General features: G+C 50.5%; 1 protein-coding gene across 9 annotated transcripts in view; it reads right to left on the bottom strand.

Annotated features, from left to right (window-relative positions):
* SULF2 (sulfatase 2) overlaps window positions 1–13,568 on the bottom strand; it is a 129,897-nt gene extending 116,329 nt beyond the window's left edge. For 2 of the 9 annotated variants that reach the window (XM_055104713.2, XM_063601215.1), the window contains exon 1: window positions 11,863–11,975. The gene's annotated coding sequence lies outside the window, so the exon portion shown is untranslated. Of the gene's footprint in view, window positions 1–11,835; window positions 11,976–12,321 lie in introns of those variants that run through there. The other 7 variants (XM_034947094.4, XM_063601214.1, XM_003826019.6 and 4 more) reach the window with 6 other exon arrangements.
* Window positions 13,569–25,077: the final 11,509 nt, after the last annotated feature.

Consider the following 25,077-nt stretch of genomic DNA (forward strand, 5'->3'; position numbering starts at 1 on the left):
CACCCCTTTGCCCCAGCCCATGCCTTCTGGGCAGGCCACACCCGCTGTCCTTTCTGGCTGTTTAGAGGAAGTAGAAATCAGATACAGAAATTCCCACCTCTGTTCTTTGTTCCTTTGTCTCAGCTGTGGACAAAAGCTTCCCTGGCAGGGAGTTACAAAGTTATTTCTGCAAAAGGCCTTTGGCCAAAAGCAATAAAGTCCGACTTGAACAGAGTCATTATTCACGCCTAATTGTGGGCTGGTTCTCAGTGTAGACTGCCACAGTGAGGACTGACAATTCCACCTTTTTAACCCCCTCCCCCTTTTCAGCCTCACATTTTCTTAGCCCTGCTTACCCCCACAGAACATGTATTTATGTTTCCAGAGATTGTCGTTTCCTTCCAGAAGAATATAAAAGGAATAAAAGGTATTTTGACGGCTTGGTATTAATAATCCAATTACTTCTTTCCTTTTCACCCAATCCACAGGCGAGCGTGCCGTCCTCAGCCAGCTTGCCCCTGCTATTAGCAGATGAGCTGTTCATTAGTTCACCTTGGAAACAGCCCGACACTTACAATTATTTTAGAAGCTGGGGGAAGGAGTCAGAATCAACTTTTACCAAATCACCTGCTACATTTGGAGATGCGAGTGGAGTGCCTTTGGAACGACAGGTCGGCTTCCCAACGTGGCTTGCTGTGCAATCTAATTAGCAGCCGGAAATAGACCGGCAAGTGGGAGGAAAGCCCGGGTCAGAGGCTCTGCGAGCTGAGATGAGTCTGGATCAGTTTTTCCTACTAGCAGCCTCCCCTGCCGCGGGGACTCACTGGGTGTCACCAGGTGTTGGGGTGGAAGGCAGTCTCACTGGTGAGGCGGGGTCTAGGAGGAGGGAGTGCAGGCATTGAGCCCAGGTCCCTCATTACCGCGCATGCTCTCCTTTCAGGAGCCAGAAGCAAACTGCCCCTATCTTCTGGAGGGGGATATTGAGGCATGGCAGGGGTTCTAGGAGTTGACTTTGCCCCATAAAGTGGAGAGAAGCTTCCAGACCCCCAGCAGCACCTGAGCTATGGGGCCCTGGAGCTGGAGAAGCTGCCACACAGGTTTGGGCATTCTACTTACACTGGACTTTCAAAGTCCATTCACTTGTTTTAAAATGTTCATTGCTCTGCCAGGGGTGGAGTCACCTATGCAGGGGCGGTGCAGAGATTTCTAACAATTTTTGTCCATCTGGTCCCCTTCTTTTGACAGCACCCCAGCTTCCTTGAGGACTCCCTCCCCTCTGCCAAGATGCCCCCATCCTCTCTGCCAAGGGGTGATCATGTGACCAAGGTCAATCAGACTTTCTCACCATGTCCCCAGCTGTCAAATAAAGTGTCAAGGGCAGAAAGAAAAAGCAGGGGTGCATTTGTCGCATTGGGATGGAAACTCTCCTTCAGGAGGCTGCTAGTAACTCCTGCGCCAAGGTCCCCAGAATTTCCTCAGTTCCTGACCTGTCCTTTCCTAAGCCCCCCAGTAAATCCTGTTCCAGCTTGAGGTAGTAAGTGTTGGGCTCTGCTACTTGCAGTCTGTGATGAATGGGTACTTTGGTGGACTCCAAAAAGCCACATTGCCTGGTATTCAAACCCTTGTGTGGGCCCCACCTCATGAAACCGGGCTGGCTTTGTGACCTGTTTTGACCAAGAGAAGGTGGCAGAAGTGATGCTGTGCCGGTTTTGCGGTTAAGCCTTAAGAGACCGTGGCAGCTTTCATTTTTGCACTCTTAGAAGTCGGGCTACCCTGAACCTGCCATACTGCGAGGAAGCCCAAGTAGCCATAGGGCAGAGCCCACATGGAGAATAACTGAGCTCCCATCTGGTCACCAGCAAGAGCTGCCAGCCATTTGAATGGGGTTGTTTTAGACCTGCCAGCTGATATCACATGAAGCTGAAGAACCACCTGGTCAAACCACAGAATCGTCCAAAATAAAATGTTGTTACCTTAAACCACTGAGTTTGGAGTGGTTTGTTATACAGCAGAAACACAACCCAAGAATCCTCAGTGACACTGATCAGAGCCCATTCCCCCAACAGAAATGTCACAAATGACTATGAGGTTAAGACTTTCAGCCTCTTCGGCTAATGAACACTTGGAGGAGAACATCATTCATTCATTCCTTTAATCATTCATTCAAACAGCCAGTAAGCCTAGCACAGATGGTACAGAGATGAACAAGCTTCAGGACCTCCTGTTCTAGTGAGGGCATCACACACAGTGCCTCAGTTTCCTTACTGATAAAGTGAAGATGATATTAGTCCCTGCTTCAAAGGCTTGCTGTGATGATGAAATGCTGGGCAAAAAGTAATCAATAGATATTAGACATTATTATTACTACACACTTGCAATGCACAATGTAAGTGTCCAGGGACACTTGCAATGTCCCTGGAAGTGTAGCCATTGGGTACAAAGTGTCACAACGGGAGACAAACTCAAATGCCTACGTGGGCCAGGCAGATAATGTAAACGGGTGAAGTGGACGCATAAGAAAACTCCACACCCCACTTCCTCTCCAGCTCTCATCTGGCCACTTTTGGTAGAGATGGAACAGAGAAATATTGCTCCACAATGAGAAAAACAGAAGGGAAAGTGCAATGAAAAGCCAAATGAATTGGTTCACAATCTCAGGCTATAGGGGATGGTGGGGACCACATCTCCCCATTTTTCAGGAGAAGCTGAAAATCCAGATTTTTAAAATGTGAAATCTCGTAGTTGTTACAAATCTGACAGCTTTTTAGAAGGTTCAAACAAAACATTTCTGCGAGCTGAACAGAGCCCCTGGTTAGGTGGCCTGTGATGTCCTATTCTACCAGCATGGCAGAGCAAGGAGAGACTTCGTTGTGTCTCTTTCCTCCTTTGTAAAACGGGGTTGGAAGATCCCCACATCGCTGAGTTATTCCACATTCACAGGAGCGAGCACTTAAACCACCACTAGCCTGTACAAAGTGCTCGGTAAATGTGAGCTTTCAGGAGGGTAGGTTGGGGAGTGGAGGTTAAAGAGGCTGCTCTCCTGGGCTGTGACCGCTGTTCTTTCAGGAAGGGACAATTTAGGGAAGGGAGTTGTCTTTTCAAGGGCACATGCAGAAATATTTAACCCAAGAGCCCTCATTAGAATGTCACACCACTGACCTGGAAGACTAGCTTGGCCCCAGAGTCATCAGAAGTGGAGGATTCCACCAGCCCTTCTGCAAGGCTGTGAGGTCCCTGCCGTGGCATAAAGGGGACGATCCTTCCTCTGCAAGCAATGCTAGCACAAAACCCCAGCTCTGGCACTGGGGAGCAAGTGAGTGTGTATGAAACCAATCCTCCCAGCCACCCGCTTAGCTTTTTGCAAATGACTAACAGGTTTTGACATCCTTGCCCTGAGCAGTCACCTTCGAGCAAACACGCGAGCCAGATCTGCCTGTAGCTCTCCAAGCCTCTTTCTTTTCTTGCTTCCTTCATTCAAAAAAATATTTACTGAGTATCCAAAGAGTGCCACCCTGGTTCTCAGTGCTGGGGATACAGCGATGAACAAGACAGACAATGTCCCTACAAGCACAGAGCTTGCTTTTTAGTGAGGGGAGAGAAGACAAAGGACAAATAAGCAAACCAGGCTAATTCCAGAGAGTGGTGTTATAAAACATAAAACAGGTTGTCCTTCCAGCATTCTAGGGAGGTGACATTTCAGCTGAGATCCGAAGGATAGGAAGGAGCCAGGTCCTTTCCCAGTGTTTGATTTAGAGGTGAGTGCAAAACCCAACTCTGGACCAATGAAACAGAAAGCAAAGTCTGCTAGGGTGGGAGTGTTCTGGCAAGGATTTTACTCTCTGATTAAAAGAGAGACAGCAAAGAGTCCTGTCCTATAGTCCCACTTTGTAGGGTGATGCGACGTCTGGAGCTGTGGCAGCCATATTGAGACTATGAGGCAACAAGGCCAAAGACATGATGAGGACAGAATAAGAGGCTTGAAAGATCCTGGGACCTTGGATGACACTGTTGTACTGAAAAACCAGCCCCTGGACTCCCCTGCTTTGGACTTGGTGTTATGTGAGAATTAAATGTTTCTATTGCATAAGCCACTGTCAGTCAGAAATGTGATTCCTCATAATGAAACCATTTCAATTCACATTCAAATGATCAGGACTCTAAGCTACTAAGAATTATAGTAGGCTTTCCTGGTCTCTGAAATATCCAGATAAGTGGCCTGCAATCAGAAGTCTATGGATAGTATCTGTCTTGAGAGCAGACCAGAAATGTGGCTTTCAGATGGTCTGATTTTCACCAAGCAGGAACATCTCCAAGGCTTCTGTGAGCTAACAGTTTTTTCAATCTCTTTTCAAAAAGTTCCAGGCCAGGCAGGGTGGCTCACGCCTGTAATCCCAGCACTTTTGGAGGGTCACTTGAGCCCAGGAGTTTGAGACCAGCTTGGGCAACATAGCAAGATCTCATCTCTACCAAAAAAAAAAAAAAAAAAAAAAAAATTAGCTGGGTGTGGTGGCCTGTGCCTGTAGTCCCACCTACTTGGGAGGCTGAGGTGGGAGAATCGCTTGAGCTTGGGAGGTTGAGGTGGTAGTGAACTGAGACTGTGCCACTGCACTCCAGCCTGGATGACAGTGCAAGACCCTGTCTCAAAAACAAAAAAGCTCTTCTTCTCTGGCTACTGGGGTGGGTCAAGTCACCCGCTGCGGTCCTGACCATGAGCCAATAAGAAAAGCTATTGGCCACATTCTTCCCCTAACACATCTGGCTTCCACATGGCCAAACACATCTTTGGTACTATTTGTGGTCCCTGGGGATGGCCCTGTCCACCAACTTACACACACAAGACCTGGCCATAACAACTCTGAGTTTGGGATAGAATTTATCTAAGATTCAAGCTGGGCCCAGGTGTGCAGAGCAGTGGGCCAGGCCTTCTGTAAGATGACGCTCCATGGCAGAGGCCAGGGCCACTGGGCAACGTGTGCTTTGGAATCACATTAAGAGAATGTGGGGAATTCAAAACATTCTGGTTACAGAGAATTCCAAGAAGCCCTGGTCTGGGCTGGAGGAGAAGCTCTGAAGGCCATGCCAACAGCTGTTCCACCCAGAAGGCATCGTGCTGCCCACAAGGCCCGAGATCCCACATGACCTTAAGCAATTTCCCAAGGGCATCTGTGGCAGAGCAATGAATATTTAGCTCTGTCTGTTAATCACTGAGAAACCAGGCGATGGAGAAGGGGAGGCTCAGCCCGAGCCTTCAGGAACTTCTTGGAAACGTCAGAGAGGTGAGCATGTGGGATATGCTAAAAATATTCATCAAATAGATTCATGACAGGCACTAGGGGGAGGCTGGGGGGAGAAAACCACACTAGAAAACAAAACACATTCTCTCTGGATGATTGTGTCCAGTCCCACAGCTTAAAATAACATCAATATGCCGATAACTCCCAAACTTAGGTTGCCAGCCCCGACCGGCTGCAGACATCCACATTCACCACCCACTGAGCTTTCAGACATCCAGGTGGGGTTCATCTCAAACCCAACATTTCCACATCGGAATTCCAGATCACTCCTCCTCCCCAAAACCTTCTCTCCTATCTTCCCTATTTAGCAATCACCATGCACCAGGCTGCCTAGTCACCTTTGACTCCTTGGCAGGATACATCATGAATATTTGGGCTGAATCATTTTTTCACTGTGGGGTCATCCCGTACATTGCAGGTTAAGCAGCATCCCTGGCCTCTACCCTCTAGATGCCAGTAGCAACCCTTCCCCAGTTGGGACAACCTATACTGTCTCCGGATAGTGTTAAAATGTTTCCTGGGTGTCAAAATCACCCTCGGTTGAGAATCAAAGCCCTTTCCCTCACTCTGTAATCCAATCCACTAGGAAGTCCTGTGGGCCCTACCTCCAAAATACATCTCCAATCCCCATTTCACTCCATCTCCATTGATACCACCACGGTCCAAGCCACTCTCGGGCCCTCTCTGTTGCCTAACAGTCCCGGTGATCCCACTTCCATCTGCACAGCACGCCTCTCACAGGAGCCAGCAGGATCTTCTCGAAACACAAATCATATCATTCTCTGACTTAAAACCCTCCAGTGGTTCTCCATTTTATTTTTTTATTTATTTCTTTTTGAGATGGAGTCTTGCTCTGTCACTCAGGCTAGAGTGCAACGGCACAATCTCAGCTCACTGCAACCTCCACCTCCTGGGTTCAAATGATTCTCCTGCTGCAGCCTCCCGAGTAACTGGGATTACAGGTGCGCGCCACCATGCCTGGCTAATTTTTGTATTTTTAGTAGAGATGGGGTTTCACCACGTTGGCCAGGCTAGTCTTGAACTCCTGACCTCAGGTGATCCACCCGCCTTGGCCTCCCAAAGTGTTGCGATTACAGACATAAGCCACCGCGTCCAGACAGTTATCCATTTTATTTAAAATAAAGTCTAAAATTTCTTAGCATGGCCTGTATTTCTCATCTCTGACGTGCCCTCCCCCACTTACTCCTGACCCTCTTCCCTAGTTGACTTCTTTTTTTTTTTTTTTTTCTTTTTTGAGACAGAGTCTGACTCTGTTGCCCAGGCTGGAATGAAGAAGTGTGATCCCGGCTCACAGCAACCTCTGCCTCCCGGGTTCAAGTGATTCTCCTGTCTCAGCCTCCCAAATAGCTGGGACTACAGGCACGTGCAACCATGCCTGGCTAATTTTTGTATTTTTAGCAGAGATGAGGTTTCACCGTGTTGGTCAGGCTGGTCTTGAACTCCTGACCTCCAGTGATCTAACTGCCTCAGCCTCCCAAAGCACTGAGATTTCAGGCGTGAGCCACCGCGCCTGGCCTACCTCACTTGACTTCTATTTGTGTTTGGAGCAGGTGTCTTGGACAGGCCCCTCCCACCGCCTCTGGGCCTTTGCACTAGCTGTTCCTTCTACCTGGCATGCTCTTCCCCCAGATCTTTCCAAGGTGGACTCCTTCCTAAAATCTAGGTCACAGTTCAAAGGTCACATCCTCACAGAGGCCTCCCTGACAGCCTGCCTAAAGTTGCCTCCCACCCCATCACATCATGCAGTCATTTTTCTTTTAAATTTTTTTTTGAGACTGAGTCTCACTTTGTTGCCCAGGCTGGAGTGCAGTAGTGCGATCTCAGCTCACTGCAACCTCCGACTCCTGGGTTCAAGCGATTCTGGTGCCTCAGCCTCCTGTGTAGCTGGAATTACAGGCAAGCACCATCACACCTGGCTAATTTTTGTATTTTTAGTAGAGACAGGGTTTTGCCATGTTGGCCAGGCTGGTCTCAAACTCCTGACCTCAAGGGATCCTCCCACCTCGGCCTCTCAAAGTGCTGGGATTATAGGCATGAGCCAGCACGCCAGGCCTAGAGCATTTTCCCCGCCTTCTGACAGCCCCTGCATTAGGCAGGAAGACAAAGAGGCCCACGCTCCAGAGCTGTCTTCGCCAAACCCTCCTGCTGATATAGAATATACACATGACATACTGGTCATGCCCCCCAGCATCCAGGACCCTCCCTAGAAGTTTGATTCAACAGGATCTGGTCTTTGCCTTTTTAAACAAATACTGCCAGATGATTCTCATGGTGGGAGGTTAGACAAACACTGCCCCTGGCCCCCTGAAAGCACAGGATCAAGGCCAGGCCCCATCCTTCAGACAGTAAGGCAGAAAAGTCAGGCCTTTGATGCCTCCTGGCTCTGGTGGAAGGGAGAGGCATTGCCCAGGCAGCGTGTTTCCCCAGTCTCCACCTTGGCCACAATGAAGATGGGTCCATCTGGCCAGCATTGCTCACATTAGTGGCCCATCATCGCAGGCACTGGCCATCTGCCTCTCCAGCAACCGGGCTTCCCTTTCACTGGGGACTCCCCGTGCTGTTTTCTTCCAGGCTTTGGGGTCTCAGCAGTCAGCCTCCATCCAGCTCTAGGGAGAGGCCTGTGAGCCTGGCTTAAGCCAATTGTTGGCAACTCATTTCCTTAGCCAGTGACTGGTTTGGACAAAAAACAGTCCAATCAGAGGGAACCATGGGGCTCGGGCGTGCATTGCCAGATCAGAGGCTTGTTCTTTCCTTTTGGGCTTAAACCAGAGGGGATGAGACCCCTCTGCTCCATGACATCTGTCCTGACACCTAAGTTATGGTAACAGTCAATGCCTACTGAAGGCTCACCTGGGTCAGACGCCCTGCTAAGCACTTGACATTGATCATCTCATTTCATGCGTACCACAAGCAGGAGACAGGTGCTATGATCATCATCATTTGTTGGATGTGAACATCAAGGCACAGAAAGGTTAAGTAGCATGCCCCAGATCCCACTGCTGGGCAGGGAGCCAGGCAGTCTGGCTCTCCTAGCCACGGTGCCCACAGCTGTCAGGGACTGCCTGCCCCAGAGCTGGAGAGAGACATCAGCCTCATGGAAGGCAGAGGAGCGGTGGATAGGAATGGATTCTCATTACAAAATCTGAGCTGTGGGTCCAGCTGTGTCTGAAGCTAGAGTTAGTCACCTTAAGACTTTTGGTTATGAAAACCAGTAAGTCCACTTCTTTTCTCCTTAAGCTGGCTTGAGTTTTTTTCTTCTCTTTTTCTGTTGCTTGCAAGAGAAAGGAACCTGATTACTTTACAGTTCTTCTAGGCAAGTACCCCTAACTGATACTCCATTTGCAACTTGCACACAGCAGCTGCTCAGTAAACACCAGCAGATACGGATGGACTGCTCTCCCTTCCGGTCCATTCACTGCTGGCTCTGTACCCTGACACCCAACTGTGGCCAGCCCAGCGCTTCTTCCCCTTTAGGCTCCAAGTGAGGCCTCGTTCCCTAGCAACCACCCCAATTAGGCAACCATGCCATTTATCGGGATGCCAATTAATTATAACGATCTTAATGCTCTCCCAATTAGACAGTGCCTTCAATCCGGCTGGGCCAGGGCTGTCTGTAGATCTCCACCAAGGCCCATTCCAAGGAGGCCCAGAGAAAGCAGGTTTCAGGGAGGGCCCCCTCACCTGCAGGTCAGCATTGAGAGAGGCCCCCATCTTCCACATCCGCCCAGGCCTGACACAGAGCACCCTGGCACCACCCCCAGGGCCAGGCCAGCGAGACTCCATCACCAACCACAGGAAGGTCTCACCTCTAGGAGAGCTTTTGCCCTCTGGCCACTGTGCTCTGAGTGGGCTGAAATCTTCACCTTGGTTCACCTGGCTTTTCCATCAGCTGCATTTGATGTTTCCCTTTGCATTTTGACTGGGGGAGGGGGACAGTGTGTCTGCTCACAAGCAGAAGAAAAAGCACCAGGCAGACACATGTTTTCCTTGGGGCAAAAAACCTCAAATACAAACCCGGACTCTCTGTCGGAACAGTGGGGGTTTATGGAAAGTTAAGGGCCTTTTACTTTGCAAAGTTTGACTGTCTGAAGGTGTTTTCTTCCCCTGCATATGTGTTTCTTCTACATCTGGGACAAAGGCCAAGGTCATGGAGGAGAGTCCAGTGGTTCCAAGTGGACCCCGGAGCTTGAGGGCCTCTTGAATCCCAGCTCTACCTGTGACCAGCTGTAGGCAAGTCACAATCCTCTCTGTGCCTGTTTCCTCATCTTTAATATGGCAACAATGGCAGTACTTACCTCACAGGGTGTTTGTGTGGATTTAATGAGTAAGGTATAAGGGCTTAGATCAATGCCTCAGATCAGGCCCATACAAAACTACTTAAGTGTTACCAATTATCTTAAGTCTGGACTAAACCTTTTAACTACAAGCTGGTCAGAAATGCTGATATTTTTCTGTAGGACAGGGCTTCTGGACTCCTTCTGCAAGACTAAAGTCTAAGATCAGATAATGGCCAAAGCTTGACAGAGTTGGGTGATATTCTGCCTGGTTAACCCAGCTGCCCTCCTGAGGCAGGTCCAAGCAGATAAACTAACCAGTGCCAGAAAAAGTGAGAAGGAAATGTTATCTCCCAAATCAGGTCCAAATCAGGTGTGAAACTGCATATCAACTGGGTTCTTCGGACAGCAGCTGAACTGGGGGAAATGTACGTGCACGCACACACACTGCTATGCTGTCCTCCTCCAAGACCAGACTTTTACAGTCAACTCATCACTCTACTCTCAAGTTTGAAAATTTAACATGTTATTAGGGTTTCAGAAAAAGCCATAAATTCAAATAAAAAACCCAAGAAGTACACACAAAGCCCAAACCCCAAACCCACATTGACCCTCAGCTGCAGCAGTGATGCCAACATCACGGCCTTTATGTACATAAATTTAGCTGGGGAAGGAAGAGGCCTTCATGTACAAAGGTCCAACATGCCATCTGCCCAGCCCACCACCTTCGCCTTTCAAGCTGCTTATTAGAACGCTAAATTACACATCCGACAGGCTGTCTGGATGAGTTTTCTCTTCTCTATGATGTGGGACAGACGAAGCTGGGGAGAACATCTCTTACAGGGAAGGGGCCTTCGTTCTGTCCTCCCTACCCCGTTCCTATACTTAACGATTGGCTCTAATTTAATTAGAACCCTCTGGTGGTTCTGTAATGGGAGGCAGAGGCTGTCAAGAAATCACCTTCACTATTCACTACAAGCTGAAATTTGGAGAGCGCGCAGATCCGGGGGTGTCCTCCAGAGAAAGCCCGTCTCTCCTGCTCCCTGTCTCCCCCTGAGAACCTGCTCCAGCGCAGCCTCCCCTTCTCTGCCCCAAAAGTGGGGGTGGACCCGGTGGGAAACAGGCAGGGGACAGATGGAGGGGCGAGAGGGCGGGAGTCCCAACACGCACAGATGAGCAAATACCCAGATTGAAACGTAAGCTGAATGTAATTACTTGGTTAATTAAATATTGACTTTTAACTCAAAAAGTGATTAAAACAAGCTGCAGGAAGACTGTCCAGAAAGGGGGGCAGGGAATGAATCAAAGCTTTCAAGGGGGAGGAGGAGGAGAGGGTCATCACAGGCAGGTCTGGCTTGCTCTTCCTACTGTGTGCTGGGCCTACTGCGTGCAGGTGGGGGAGTTGCGGACCGAGGCCAGTGTGCAAACTAGGATTGCAGGCTTCCCTTTCCATCTTCCACCCCGAGACGGCATCTCTCTACCCTGCTGCCCTCCCAGTGAACCGGCAGCTTCTGGCGCGCAGGAGCCAGATCCTGTTCAGCCGCGTTTCCCTGGAACAGAACGCGGTGCCCGGCACGAGGGGGTGCTCCAGAAATGCTTGTAGAACGAATGAACGAACTACTATAAGGAATGTTTGTTTGGAAAAGTGCACTCCTAGAATTCACCGCTAGACTTCTGAAACCCCGAGGAGCCGGGGAGGGGAGCATCCCTCCGCCAGACGATGGAAACTCGTTCTGCCCTGGCCTGGGAGGAAGTCTGCATTTTCGATCCTGTTTGTCCTTTCGGTGTCTGCGAGTTTCCAACCACTCTGAAGATCCGGCCCACTGCTTCCCCGAGTCCTGCCCGGACAAGCCCCACGTGGGCTGGCATCTACCGGTCCCTTGGGTCTAAACCCTAAGGGTCAACAAGGCCATGCCCCTGCGGATGGCCGGCCCAGGCGCGCTCCCCCACCCGGGGCCGCCTGGGCTCGGTGTGGCGCGTCCGCGGGTCAGGGGCGCGGCGGGAAGTCCTCGCCCGCCCGCCAGCCAGCGGGGTCAAACAGGTCATCCCTCTGCGGCCGGCCGGCGCCGGAGCCTCCCGCCCGCCCGCCCGGACCCACCTCCGCAAGCAGCGCTGGGGCCGGAGCCGGGCGGTCCGGACCAGCCCCGGCTCACCTGGGCGGCGCTCGCGGCCGGGCTCACGCCGGGGAAGGCTCCGGCCGCCGCGAGCCCCCGCCCGAGCCCCGCGTCCCCCAGCCACCCACCTGCCCCTCCACCCGCCCCACTCACCAGCGCGCACGGCCCCGGCAACCTCACCCGGAGCGGGGCGCCGCCGCCGCCTCTGCCGCAGCCCGGCCGGGCCGCGGGGCGCAGGGGACTCCGCGCCGCCGCTGCTGCTGCTGCCGCCGCCGCCGCCGCTGCTGCATCCCCCGGCGAGCGCTGCTGCTCCTCCTCCTGCCTCCTCCCCGCCCCCCAGCGCCGCCGCCACCGCCCCCGGCCCCCGCCCCGCGCGCCGCCCCAGCCAAAGTCCGGCTCCGCACCCCGCCCGGACCGCTCTTAAATCGCCCCAGCCCGGCCGGCCGCGCTGCCCCAGCCAGCCCCTTGGCACGGCGCTACCGCCCCCCGCTCGCCTGCCCGCCGGCCTCCGCGCAGGGGAGGCGGGCGCGCTCCGGGGCGGGGAGCGTCGGGCCGGGAGCCGCGGACGGCTGGGGCCCGGGGCGCGGGGGGCCCAGCCGCGGTGCCCTCCTCGAGCCCTCCGCGCGCTAGCGCTTTTACCTCCGGCCTGGGGGACGCGCGGCCCGCGACCCGGCCCTGCCTGTCCCCGGCGCACGGCCCCGGCCCCGAAGTCCAGCTCCGGACGGGGCAGTGAACGCAGAGCTGGGGTCCCGGCGGCTCTCGGCCTCCCGATGCCTCCGGACTCGGCTGGCCGCGCTCCCGGCGCCGAGCGCGCACCCTCGCCGGGACACACAGACGCACACTCACCCGACACACTCTCGCTCCCGCTCGCCCTCGGCGGAGAGTTGAAACAGATGTGGGATTCGCCCAGGAGCTGGAAACGAGGGAGGGAAGCGAGCCAGAGCCTTGTGTGCACGTGTGTGTGCGTAACACACAAACCAGGGGGCATCGCTAATAAATCAAATATCGTGATAAATTCAGGAGGGCCATCGATCAGGTCCACTTGGCTGGAAACGACGTGAATCTGCCTCTTTTCCGCTTTCTTCTTCTCCTCTCTCGGAGCTGGAGGGAGCCAAATGTTCCGCGGGGAGTGCGACAGCCCCGGCCGGGCGCTCCCCTCGTAATGACACGTTAATAAATGTTTTCTTTTATCTGCTTTCACAGGACTCGCCCCGGTCTGCAAACACTCGACTGCCTTTGCCGAAAGCCTCGCGCTCGCCTCCAGCCACACACATTTGCCATTGGAGAGGCCGGCGCCGGCCGCGACCCGCAGCTCAATCGCAGGGCAAACCGAGCTGCCTGTGCGCGCCCGAGAACTCCCCGAGAAATTAACTTGGGCTCAAGTGAAAATAGCAGCTGTTGTCCAGAAATGGCCCGGGAGTAGCATAGAAAGGAGAAACCGGCTTCCTCCGAAAGGGGAGGAATTCGACTCAAGGGGGTGCTGTCTACCGTGGTTTCCGCTGTCCCTCGCGCCACAGAAGAGGCCGGAGGGGGACCGGCCTGACGCGGGTGGGCAAAGAGCGGGCAGAGAACTCACCAGCAGCTGCAGAAAACACAGCCGAGTTGCTAGCTAAGGGGAAACAGACGCCGCTGTGGGAAAGCACTTGTAAACAGCAGTAACTTATTAAATCTTGTGACAATCTCACACAGTAAGTTACTATGCCCGTTTTACCATGGAAACCAAGAGAGGTTTAGTAACTGTCCGAAGATCACACAATTATAAGTGGTGGATCCTGTGAAGCCAAGAAGCCTTAGCTCCCGGCTTATGCTCTTAAATCCTAGGATGTTTTTACTTTTCAACCTAGCATCTCCTTTCTCTGATATGATCCTCCATGGTAGAGTTGTCAGACTTAACAAATAAATACAGACATCCACGGGGAGGAACTTAGTACTAAAAAAAGCATTCATTTTTAAATCTGAAATTCAAATCGGATCTCCTGACTGGGTTTGGAGCTCTAGGCTCCTCCCCATAACCTCTGTTAGCCACGCCAATCAAGTTAGAGCCTAAATAAATCAGAAAAACCTTGAACTTGCTTTTCCAAGTCAGGTGCTGGCCCTACCTTTGGCATCACTGATAAGGCTGAACAGCTCCCACCTTCTTTGCCCTGGGACAGAATGTCAGGCTTCACCATCATAGACCGAAAAATAATGGAGACCCCTCTCCTTCCGCCTCATCTCTGCAGAAGGACATATATATCATTTAGAATTTTCTAGTAGTGGCATTAGAAAGTAAAAAGAAACAGGTGAGGGCCGGGCACAGTGGCTCACGCCTGTAATCCCAGCAGTATGGAAGGCCGAGGTGGGCGGATCACTTGAGTTCAGGAGTTCCAGACCAGCATGGGCAACATGGTGAAACTCCATCTTTACAAGAAATACAAAAATTAAGCTGGGCATAGTGGCATGTGCCTGTGGTCCCAGCTACTCGGGAGGCTCATGTGGGAGGATCACTTTGAGCCTGGGAGGTGAAGGCTGCAGTGAGCCATGATTGTTCCACTGTACTCCAGCCTGGGTGACAGAGTCAGACCCTGTCTGAAAAAAGCAGGTGAAATTAATTTTAATATTAATAATATAGTTTACTTAACCTAGTATATCCAAAATCGATCTCTTCAACATGTAATCAATATAAAATTAATGAGATATTTTTACATTATTTTTTCTTACTAAGTTTTGTAATCTGGTGTACATTCTAAACTTACAGCACATCTCAATTGGGACCAGCCACATGTGGCTCAGGGGTCCCATGCTGGACAGTGCAACTCTGGCAGGTTCTGCGGTCAATGGCTGTTTCCACCGGGTCATTTCATGTAATCCTCCTGACAATCTTTCAAGCAAACTGATGCTCAGAGAGATAAAAGGTCTTGCCTATAGTCAAAAACTTGGCCAGTGGGATTTCAACCCTTTTGATGCTGTCCCTGGTTTGGGGACATGTACCCCACTGCAGAAGCAATTTTCTTACTGAATCCTCAGAGCCCCTTGGTGGTGCTTCTGGGGCCTGGGGTGGTGGAGGGAGGCCCAGGAATGGGATCTGCCTCCCTCCTACTTTTTATGTTGGGTTCTGGAGAATATTTCAGGGGTGGGGAAATTTCCATGGCAAAAAAAGTAAAAAAAAAAACCCACTGCATTACCACACTATGCCCTTAGGTCCTCAAGTTCCTGAACATGGCTCTCTCATACCCATATGGATCCTGCCCACAATGTTTCACTCCATCCTTCTCTGCTCATCAGGTAACCCCAGTCAGAGAGGGGATGCTTACAATCCCTTCTTCTGGGGCTGTGGGCCTGGCGGACACGTGGCATTTGCTTATCTTTTTGGATATGTTGTTTCCATTGTTGCTGGACATTACCAAACATGGTAACGTCTATGTTGGCCCCTTATCCTTCCTTAAGTAGACGGGGACAGATCTTGTGTGTGCATGCATGTGTACCTGTGTGTCCGAGCATGTATGTGTGTGTTCATTGTAGGCAGGTGCTATGGGTCATGCGTTTTAGTCTGGACTTACTGGCTCAGACACCCATGAGGTCAGAGGGTCTGCAAAGCTCCTCTGGCCATGTTTCTTCCCCATAATTCCCAGCAAACTCCCTGGTCCTCTGGGTTCAAGGCCTCAGCCTGTTTTCCAGGTCCTTCCAGGCCAGTGGGGACCGCAGGCCCCGTTCCGGAGCTTGGAGCTCGGTGTCTGCCTGGGATACATGAGGGGCCCCGAGGGCTCACATGTCCCCCAGCCTGGGAAGTCGCTCAGCCGGGCCTCGGTGGGGCTCAGCAGAATCCTGGGCACCCCCACGGCCTCCTGATACTCCAGCCCCTGCCGCCTCCACCCACACGGAGACAGCCTTTCTCCTCCCACATCCCTCATCCCCCATGACATCTCTTGGTATGATCCTGACCATCCTAGCTGGACAACCAAGCTTTTCAAGCTCCTCACGCCGCCCCATTCTCCCCAGCATTGTTGATTTAACCTCAGGGGGACCTTTCTCTTGACGCCTCCATGCCTCGTTTCTTCCCTCTGCAGATTCCTTGGCAGCCCTTTTGTGCAGAACAGCCTTCTGGTTCTATCTCCCTTGCAAGGCCGGAGTTGCTGTTTTATTCCCTTGACTCATATGTAACAATAAAAAAAATCATTCTTGCTATGTGTTTCTTTATCTCCATCAAGTGGTTGAAACTCAATCTGATTGTCCGAGCACTTCTGGCTGGATTTGGGTTGGAGTCGATGGGATTTTATGAGGGTTGTAAAAGTCAAGCTTTTAACATGTCTCAAACAAATTGGCGTGTAAAGGAGAAACGTTAGAAGAAGGAACATGGCTGCAGACGGGAGGCTTGGGAATGCGAGCCGTAGTACTGGGGCACAGGTGGCTTTAATAATGCACACAAGTTTGGCTGTAAGTTGCTTCTACAAGAGCAGAAGAGGCTGCAGAACCACTCTCAGGAGGTTGAGATCAAACTTCTCAGCTCCTGAGTGCAGACAGTTTTGCATGGCTTTTAAAATACAGATTCCAGGATCATCCATAACAATATAAACCTGTGGTTAATTCTGCTGAATTTTCATTTAGACCCAAGCTGTGTTGTCAGTAGAAATGCAATTGTGTTAGAGAAAAACTGTTTATATTTCTTGAGATACTGTGATAATGAAAAACAGTACCATAAACCCCCATTAAGTAAGAAGAACATTAATTGTATTTCATGCTGCCTCCCTGGGCCAGCACGCTGACACAGACATGCTTTACTTCAGCAAAACACGGCTAATCTTTGCAGCACGGTACCCATTTTCCCCTTTAATTACACATAATTGTATAGTCTAATTTATTCTAACGCCTGACGCCGAAAAGTGCACATTTATGAATCAAGGGTTAGTTTGGGAGGGAGGAGAATTATAAACGGGTATAATTGCAGTCTCCTGGGGGCTGCTTATGAGTGATTTCAAAGAATGATGATGTTTATTCTGAATTCTTACCAGTGAAAGACAGTAGGGCTGCCTCCATTTAAGATACTGTTCTAAGAACGCAGATAACAGGACAATTTGTCTAGTTGCTTACCACACTAGTGGTTTTCCTTTGGATAAGCAGGCAAGAAATATTAAATATGTGGGTTCCACATATTTTGTGATGTGATGAAATCCAGGCACACAGACAGCATCAGCAAATGTGCAATTGAATATTAAAATGAGTAATGTGGCCCCAGGCAGCACAGCTGCAGATCTCTGTGGACAAGGGAGAGTGCTTGGAACTCTGTTGGATGATAGTTTTCTCAGGGGGAAAAGCAGGATCCATTTGACCATTAGTGCAATTCACTTTAGGGCTCTCTCTGGAACAGTGCATCTAGTTTTGCAATCGTATTTCAGAAAAATCACCTTTAAGCTTTGATCATAATTAATTAATCAATTATGATGAATGTTGATGGTGATTTAGTAAAAGTGGAATGATGACTTAGGGCCCCCCCAGGGCTGAGGTTTCTAACGAACCTAGGCTCTGCCTCCACTGTCTGGCCCCTCCTTGGCTGATCTTCCCGGGCCTCAGTTTCCTCATCTTAAGAATGAGGATAATATCGAGGACATTGCTGGCTGTCATGTGGATTAAGTGAGATTGATAAAGGTAAAACGCACACACAACGCCTGGCTGGAAGGTACACAATGAGTGTTCACTAAATCAGAATTGGAAACATGCTGTCTTGTGCTCCTGAGAGAGACACTCCTTCATGGTCTGCAAAGCCAGACTTTGAAATCCAGTGCAGTTGAGGCAATGATGCCAAAGGAAACCAGATCACGCCACTCTTCAGCCTAAAATCTCCTCCTCTTAGATGGAGACGCGATCCTGCTCCTGCCTGGCACTCCAACATCTTTCGCTGCTGTCTTGCTTCCATTTTTATTATGACAATTTCACATGGAAAAGTTGAAAGAATAGTACAGTGGACACACTTATACTCTCCACCTAGAATCAACAGTTGCTAATATTTTGCCATGTGTGCTTTATAAGTTGCAGAAACATTTGAGAGGTGGTTGTAGACATGATGACACATTACCCCTCAGGACTTGGGCAGGCATCTCCTAAGAATCAGTTGTTTTCCCAGGTGACCTCCCTATTATTATCACACCAAAGGGAATGAACAGTAATTCCGTAATCACTCCCTTGCTCACAGAGACACAAAGGTATCTTTCACTTTGTTCCTCAAGCCTTTTCCTGCCTCAGGGCCTTTGCACTTTCTGTGGCCTCTCCCTGGCATCTCTCTCCCAAGATTGTGCTCCAAAGACTCTTTCTCATTACTTGGGTTTCAGCATAATGTCACCCCCTGGGAGAGTTTGTCCCTGTCTGTTTCACCTAAAAATGCTTCCCAATCACTCTATCCTCCCTCCCCATTTTAGCGTCTTCCTATGACATACCACTATCTGAAATTCTGGTTTTATTTTCTGTCTGTGACCGCGGTCTATGTCCCCCTCCCCACTCCCCACCCCACACTACCTGCAGGAGAGCAGGGGCCGTGTCCATTTGTTCACTGTTGTAGCTGCAGTGCCCAGAACACTGTCTTGCATGGAGTAGACACTCGACAGATATTTGTTAAATGAAGGAATGAATATCCCATATGTGATGTTTTCAAACAGAAGAGGTGGTAAAATGGAGGGATTGGACCCTAGTTTTTAGAGCTAAATCCACACAGCTTCAATCCCAGTGCTACCACGCACCAACTGTGTGTTACTGTGGGCCTGTGTTCCTTAAACTCACCTGCCAAATAGGGACAATGACAATCATCTCTCCACCTTCTAGGACTGTTGCGAGTTATTAATGAGCTTATATACCAAGAGCTTAGAACAGAATCTGGCATCTAACGCCAACCTTTCATAAGCACTTACGATTAATGTTGAATAGGCTGGCCAGAGGCCCACGGTTTTAAGCACCACTGGCTGTTCACAGGCTCACACAGAAACTGTCTCCAAGCACAATGCCCCTGGGAGAACTTCTTGGAAGTGCTGATGCTGCCCTGTGTGAGACCAGCTAGGTCAACATTTGCCTGGAAAAAGCTCTGGTTGTTTACAGCAGGCATCTGGGCTGATGGGTCAGGGCCTGTGGTTAAACATTTTGATTCTCACCCCTGAGACCAGCCCTTGGAAGCTCACACAGGAGCCGAGGCAGGGAACCTGGAGAGAAGAGGACAAACAGAGACTTCTCTCTGCTAAATGAGAGTGAACCCGCTGGCAAGGGTCTGACTCTGTGGATTCCCTCCCAGTCCACTCTGGTAGGTAGACTCTGTTGTGAATTTTACCTTATTACTGGCCTGTACTTTTTTTTCTTTTTGGCAAGGTCTTGCCCTGTTGCCCGGGCTGGAGTGTAGTGGTGCAATCATGGCTCACTGCAGCCTCGACCTTCTGGGCTCAAATGATCCTCTCACCTCAGCCTCCTGAGTTTCTGGGACCACAGGTGCATGCCACCATGCCTGGCTATTTTTTTGATTTTTTTGTAGAGATGAGGTCTCACTACGTTGCCCAGGCTGGTCTCGAACTCCTGGGCTCAAGCAGTCCTTCTGCCTTGGCCTCCCAAAGTACTGGGATTATAGGCATGAGCCACCACACCCAGCAGCCTGTACATTTTTAAAAAGAGAATATTTGGTACTGGATGTCCATATGCAGGGGCATGTAGGTAAAGATGCTTTTCAGCTAAAGCTGCAATAAAAAAAAAAATGAGTTAGGACTGGGCGTGGTGGCTCATGCCTATAATCCCAGCACTTTGGGAGGCCGAGGTGGGCAGATTGTCTGGGGTCAGGAGTTCAAGACCAGCTTGGCCAACATGGCCAACATGATGAAACCCCATCTCTACTAAAAATACAAAATTAGCTGGGTGTGGTGGCACACGCCTGTGGTCCCAGGTACTCGGGAAGCTGAGGCACAAGAATTGCTTGAACCCGGGAGTCGGAGGTTGCAGTGAGCTGAGATCGCACCACTACACTCCAGTTAGGAAACTAACAGAAGTGTTGGAAATCTTGACGATAAAAATTGCATTTAACTGGAAATAAATAAGGTAGTCTACCCAGGAAAGTGTGTATGTAATATAGGTAATGGGATGACCGGCTTTAATGCAGTTGACTCAGCTAGCATTTCTACTGTACTGGGTGGAACGGTGTCCCCCCACCCCAATTCATGCCAATCCAGAAACTCAGAATGTGACCTTATGTGGAATTGGGGACCTTGCAGCTGCAGATAGTTAAGATGAGGGTGTAATACTTAGATTAGGGTGGAGCCTAATCCAATGATTGGTATCCTTCTAAGAAGAGAAAGTGGGGGCCAGGCATGGTCGCTCATGCCTGTAAACCCAACACTTGGGAGACCAAGATGGGTGGATCACTTGAGGTCGGGAGTTTGAGACCAGCCTGGCCAACATGGTGAAATCCCACCTCTATTAAAAATATAAAAGTTAGCTGGGCTTGGTGGTGTGCACCTGTAATCCCAGCTACTAGGGAGGCTGAGGCAGGAGAATCACTTGAATCCAGGAGGCAGAGATTGCAGTGAGCCAAGATTGCGCCATTGCACTCCAGCTTGGGTGACAGAACAGGACTCTCTCACAAAAAAAAAAAAAAAAAAAAAGAGACAGAGAGAGTGGGGACGTAGAGATACAGGGAAGAAGTTCATGTGAAGGAGGAGACAGAGATCAGAGTGATGCTGCTGCCAGCCAAGGACATCAGGGATTCTGGCAGCCACCAGCAGCTGGAAAGACCCTCCCTGGAGCCTTTGGAGGAGTGTGGCCCTGCTGGCACCTTGATTTTGGACTTCTGGCCTCCGGAACTATGAGAGAGTCAATTACTGCTGTTTTGAGTCACCCAGTTCATGGTTATTGTTATAACTGCTCTAGGAAATGGATATGCCCATCAATGAATTGGGGCGGGCGGGGGGATCACTCCTCTTCTCCCAGGGTGAATGAGTGATGGTGGCAGTGGAAAGAGGATGTCCCCACGGTGACACCAGAGCAGGAATCTCAGCCCAGGCCCCAAATCAGAGATTCTGATTTAATGGTTCAGTGATAGATCCAGGCCTGGGTATTTTTTTTTTAAAACAAGTTTATTGAGGTATAATTTACATACCATAAAATTCACCCATTTTAAGTGTACCATTGAATGATTTTTAAATGTCCCAAGTTGTGCAACCATTACTGTAATCCGGTTTTGGAACATTGTCAGCTTCCCAGTTCCATCCCTTATGGGCATGGGTGGTTTTCAAAGCTGCCTAGGTGGCTCCAGCCTGCGCCAGGGCTGAGAACTCCCGCTCCCTGGGGAGTCCTGGGGGAAAAGGAGGGTGGTATAAGGTTTCCCCAGAGGTGCTCAGGACTAGTTGACCCTGAAATAAATGTGTAGGTAACTTCAAAACATGCCAATAGGCATCCACAGAAGCAGTTTTGGTTGCGGTGGTGGGGAGAGGGTGGGAGGCCGGCTGCTGAGGTGCATGAAAGCCCATCTGGGCTGTGGATAGTGTCTGGGGAGGGGGTGAGGAGGGAGGGGCTGGTCCCATTTCCACCTGGCTGGAGAGAGCACTGTGTCCACTCCCCAGTGCATACATCCTATCTGCCCTGGAAGTTAGAGTGGGGGGATGGGAGATGGGAACTGGGGTTGCTAGCAGGGAGTCAGTGGGTGTCAGGAGGCCCAGCCTGGCCCCTGCATGGCCCAGAGTCAGGTATGTGAGGCTCACTGTTCCAGAGGGGTGAAGCACCACCCCCAAGAACACATAGTAAGGCTAACACAGGGGAGAAGAGGACCCAGGGCTTCGACTCTTTTATTTATTTATTTATTTTTGAGATGGAGTCTTGCTCTGTCGCCCAGGGTGGAGTGCAGGGGTGTGATCTCGGCTCCCTGCAACCTCCGACTTCCTGGTTCAAGCAATTCTCCTGCCTCAGCCTCCCAAGTAGCTGGGATTACAGGCACACGCCACCACGCCCAGCTAATTTTTGTATTTTTAGTAGAGATGGGGTTTCGCCATGTTGGCCAGACTGGTCTCAAACTCCTGACCTCAAGTGATCTGCCCACCTCGGCCTCCCAAAGTACTGGGGTTACAGGTGTGAGCCACCGCCCCCGGCCTCTACTCTTGTTCCACCTTGGCGCAGCTCCCTGAGCCCTGTGCAACCCCGGACAGAGGCTGGGGCCAGCTTGGTCCTGATCAGCACCCAGGGCCGGTCTCTGCTGGGCTCCTGCTGGAGCATTTCCTTGCCCGCCTTCCAGCAAGACCTTGCCTTGCCACGTGAGTCTGACCTGAGAGGTGTCTCCTGTCCGTCACAGCCTGGTCCTCTGCCAGGACTTGGTGGAATCGCTGCCTACTTGGCACCCAGGTCTGTCCTCACCCTGCGATGGCTCTTGGGTGACTCATCAATTTGTGCTTATATCCGGTCGTCTATGGCTCTGGCAGGTCCTGGTACCCACAAGGGCTGGGCTGCCAACCAGGCTTGCAGCAGAGGCCTCTGGGGTGAGCCTGGCTTATCCTAGTCGGTTCCCCTTCACCTCAGAGCGAGTGATTTATGAGTATCACAGCTACTGCTGATTGAATATTCACTGCACATATATGGGACGTCAGCTCTGAGTAGCAGATCCTCGTCGGTAAACGGACTCCCAGATCTCCCCCAGCCTTGGATCCTTTCAGGACCACTGCGTGGATCACATGTGAGTGTGAATGTAGAACAGAAGGATAAGGCATTTTCGTCTTCATTAATCATATTCCATGCTAGCAACTTTCCAGAAGTTTCCCCTGTGGCTAAGGAATATGTAACAGGTACTGCCTGTTTGCAGCTGCATTCACTCAGGGTCATAAGGCATCACACGCCGGGCTATTGGAGTTCTCAGCCGGTGGTGTCTGTTTAGGCGATTAGTGAATTAAGGGCTTGTTTCTTTGACTTCAACAAGGGACCACATCCCAGTGGACAACTAACAGACACTATTTGGGATGGATGGCCACAGGCTCTCTGTGTCAGTGGTGAAGACCCCCAAACAGGCATTGTTCTTGGGTTATCCACAGGCTGAGTTCTGACCCTGCAGTGTCACTGCAGAGCAGAGAGCCAGCCTCCCCGGGAGGACAGGCTGACAGGGAAGACACCTGAGCTGCTTTGTAGGGGAGCTGCCGTCCTGGTAGAGAAGGGGCTGCTTTGTGTTTTGTGTGTTTTTGTTGTTGTTGTTGTTGTTGTTTTTGAGTCTTGCTTTGTCGCCCGGGCTGGAGTGCAGTGGTGCGATCTCGGGTGACTGCAACCTCCGCCTCCTGGGTTCAAGTGATTCTCCTGCCTCAGCCTCCTGAGTAGCTGGGATTACAGGCGCCTGCCACCACGCCCAGCTAATTTTTTGTATTTTTAGTAGAGACGGGGTTTCAACCCATTGGCCAGGCTGGTCTCAAACTCCTGACCTCGTGATTTGCCCACCTCGGCCTCCCAAAGTGCTGGGATTACAGGTATGAGCCACTGTGCCCAGCCTGCTTTGTGTTTTGGAGGCTGCCTGCATGGGTTCCAGGAGGGTGTTTTGATCAAGGTGACTTGAGGGTGCAGCAGCCTTGGACATCTTTGGTGACATGTTCATTTATCCATCATTTGAAAAATCTGTTTAAAGTTGCCACCAAGTCACAGTAACTGTATCAAGACCCCAAGGCCCAAAAAGGTGACTTTCGTGACCCCTTGCTCCCAGGGGGCCTAGAGTCTAGTGGGCAAAAAAGATACAAGTGAGCTCCACAGAGTTTGTGACAGAAAGTCTTGTATTTTACCACCACCTACCTCCTTTTTCCCTTTGATTGGTTTGGGTGGTCACGTACCCAGCTCAAGATCACTGAAGCCAGTGGTCCTCGAAGTGTTGTCCCTGGACTGGCAGCATCTGCATCACCGGGGAACTTGTTAGAAATGCCAAATCTTGGGCCCCATCCCAGTCCCACTGAATCGGAAACTCTGTGGGTGGGGCCCAGCCATCCCTGCTTTAACTAGCACCGCTTACCCTGCGCCAGTCATATGCGTGGGCACTTGACTGCTTCTTGCCAGTGAGATGTCAGGAAGTATTTGCTGGGTTTTGGGGAAGTCACTTTCTTCCTGTTAAAAGGCCAGAGTCTTGGAAGGAGGGGGCCTGCCTCATGCCCCCTTCCTGCTGCTCTATGTGTGGTCCTGAGCGCACATATGCATGGCATTGAAGAGTCAACGTATGGCCAGGAAGGGCAATGTCACTGTCACCAATCGGCTGAGCCTGACTGAGCAGAAAAGACCAGCCCAGGGAGTTCTTATTAACAAGACAGCAAATGCTTTCATAACATTGCTACTTGTAGCCAAGAGCACCCCCAACTGATCCAAGTTCATGAGGTTGATAATGATGTAGGTATGACCAGAACATCTCCCTGGCTTATTATGATGTTGCATAAGTCCTTTTCTTGCTCTGTACCTCTGTGACATCTGTAGTTCAAAAACCTTGGCCAGACCAACTTACACCCTTTACGATGGCTACTGTCAAAAACCAGAAAATCACAAGTGTTGGTGAGGCTATGGGGAAATTAGAACTCTTGTACACTGTTGGTGGGAATGTAAAACCTTTGAGTGCAGCCACTGTGGAAAACAATATGGCAGTTCCTCAAAAAATTGAACATAGAATCACCATATGATCCATCCATCCCACTTCTAGGTATACACCCCGAAGAACTGAAAACAGGGACTTGAAGAGAGATTTGTCTCCCGTGCTCATAGCAGCGTTATTCACAATAGCCAAAAGGTGAAAGCAACTCAAGTGTCTATAAATGAATGTTTAAGATGGTAAATTTTATGTTTGTATATTGTATCATAACTCAACATTTTTTTCCATGTCCATAGAAATGAAATAATAAACTTTTTTAAAATTAAACTTTTGTTTTTTTAAGAAACATGGCTGGGCCTGGTGGCTCACACCTGTAATCCCAGCACTTTGGGAGGAGGCCAAGGCCGGTGGATCACTTGAGCTCAGGAGTTTGAGCATGGGCAACATGGCAAAACCCTGTCTCTGCCAAAAGCAAAACAAAACCATAGGTTAACTGGGTATGGGTGCACGTGCCTGTAGTTCCAGCCACTTGGGAGGCTGAGGTGGGAGGATCGCTTGAGCCCAGGAGGTCAAGGCTGCAGTGAGCCATGATTGTGCCACTGTGCTCCAGCCTGGGCGACAGAGTGAGACCCTGTCTCAAAAAAAACCAAGAAAATAAAAATAAAAAAAGAAAAAAGAAACATACATACATGACTCTTAAAATCCACACCCTTTCCCTCATTTATGTCTGCAGGGCGATGGTCACTGTTGTTCTTGCCACTCCTCTGAGTTCCAACAGACATCTCATTTATCCAACAGACATCTTGACATCTCCACCTGGATGTTTTGAAGGCAACTCAAGCCAGTGTGCCTGGGTCTGAACTCCTGACCTT

Source organism: Pan paniscus, chromosome 21 (assembly GCF_029289425.2).
Source record: "Pan paniscus chromosome 21, NHGRI_mPanPan1-v2.0_pri, whole genome shotgun sequence".
Classification (NCBI taxonomy): domain Eukaryota; kingdom Metazoa; phylum Chordata; class Mammalia; order Primates; family Hominidae; genus Pan; species Pan paniscus.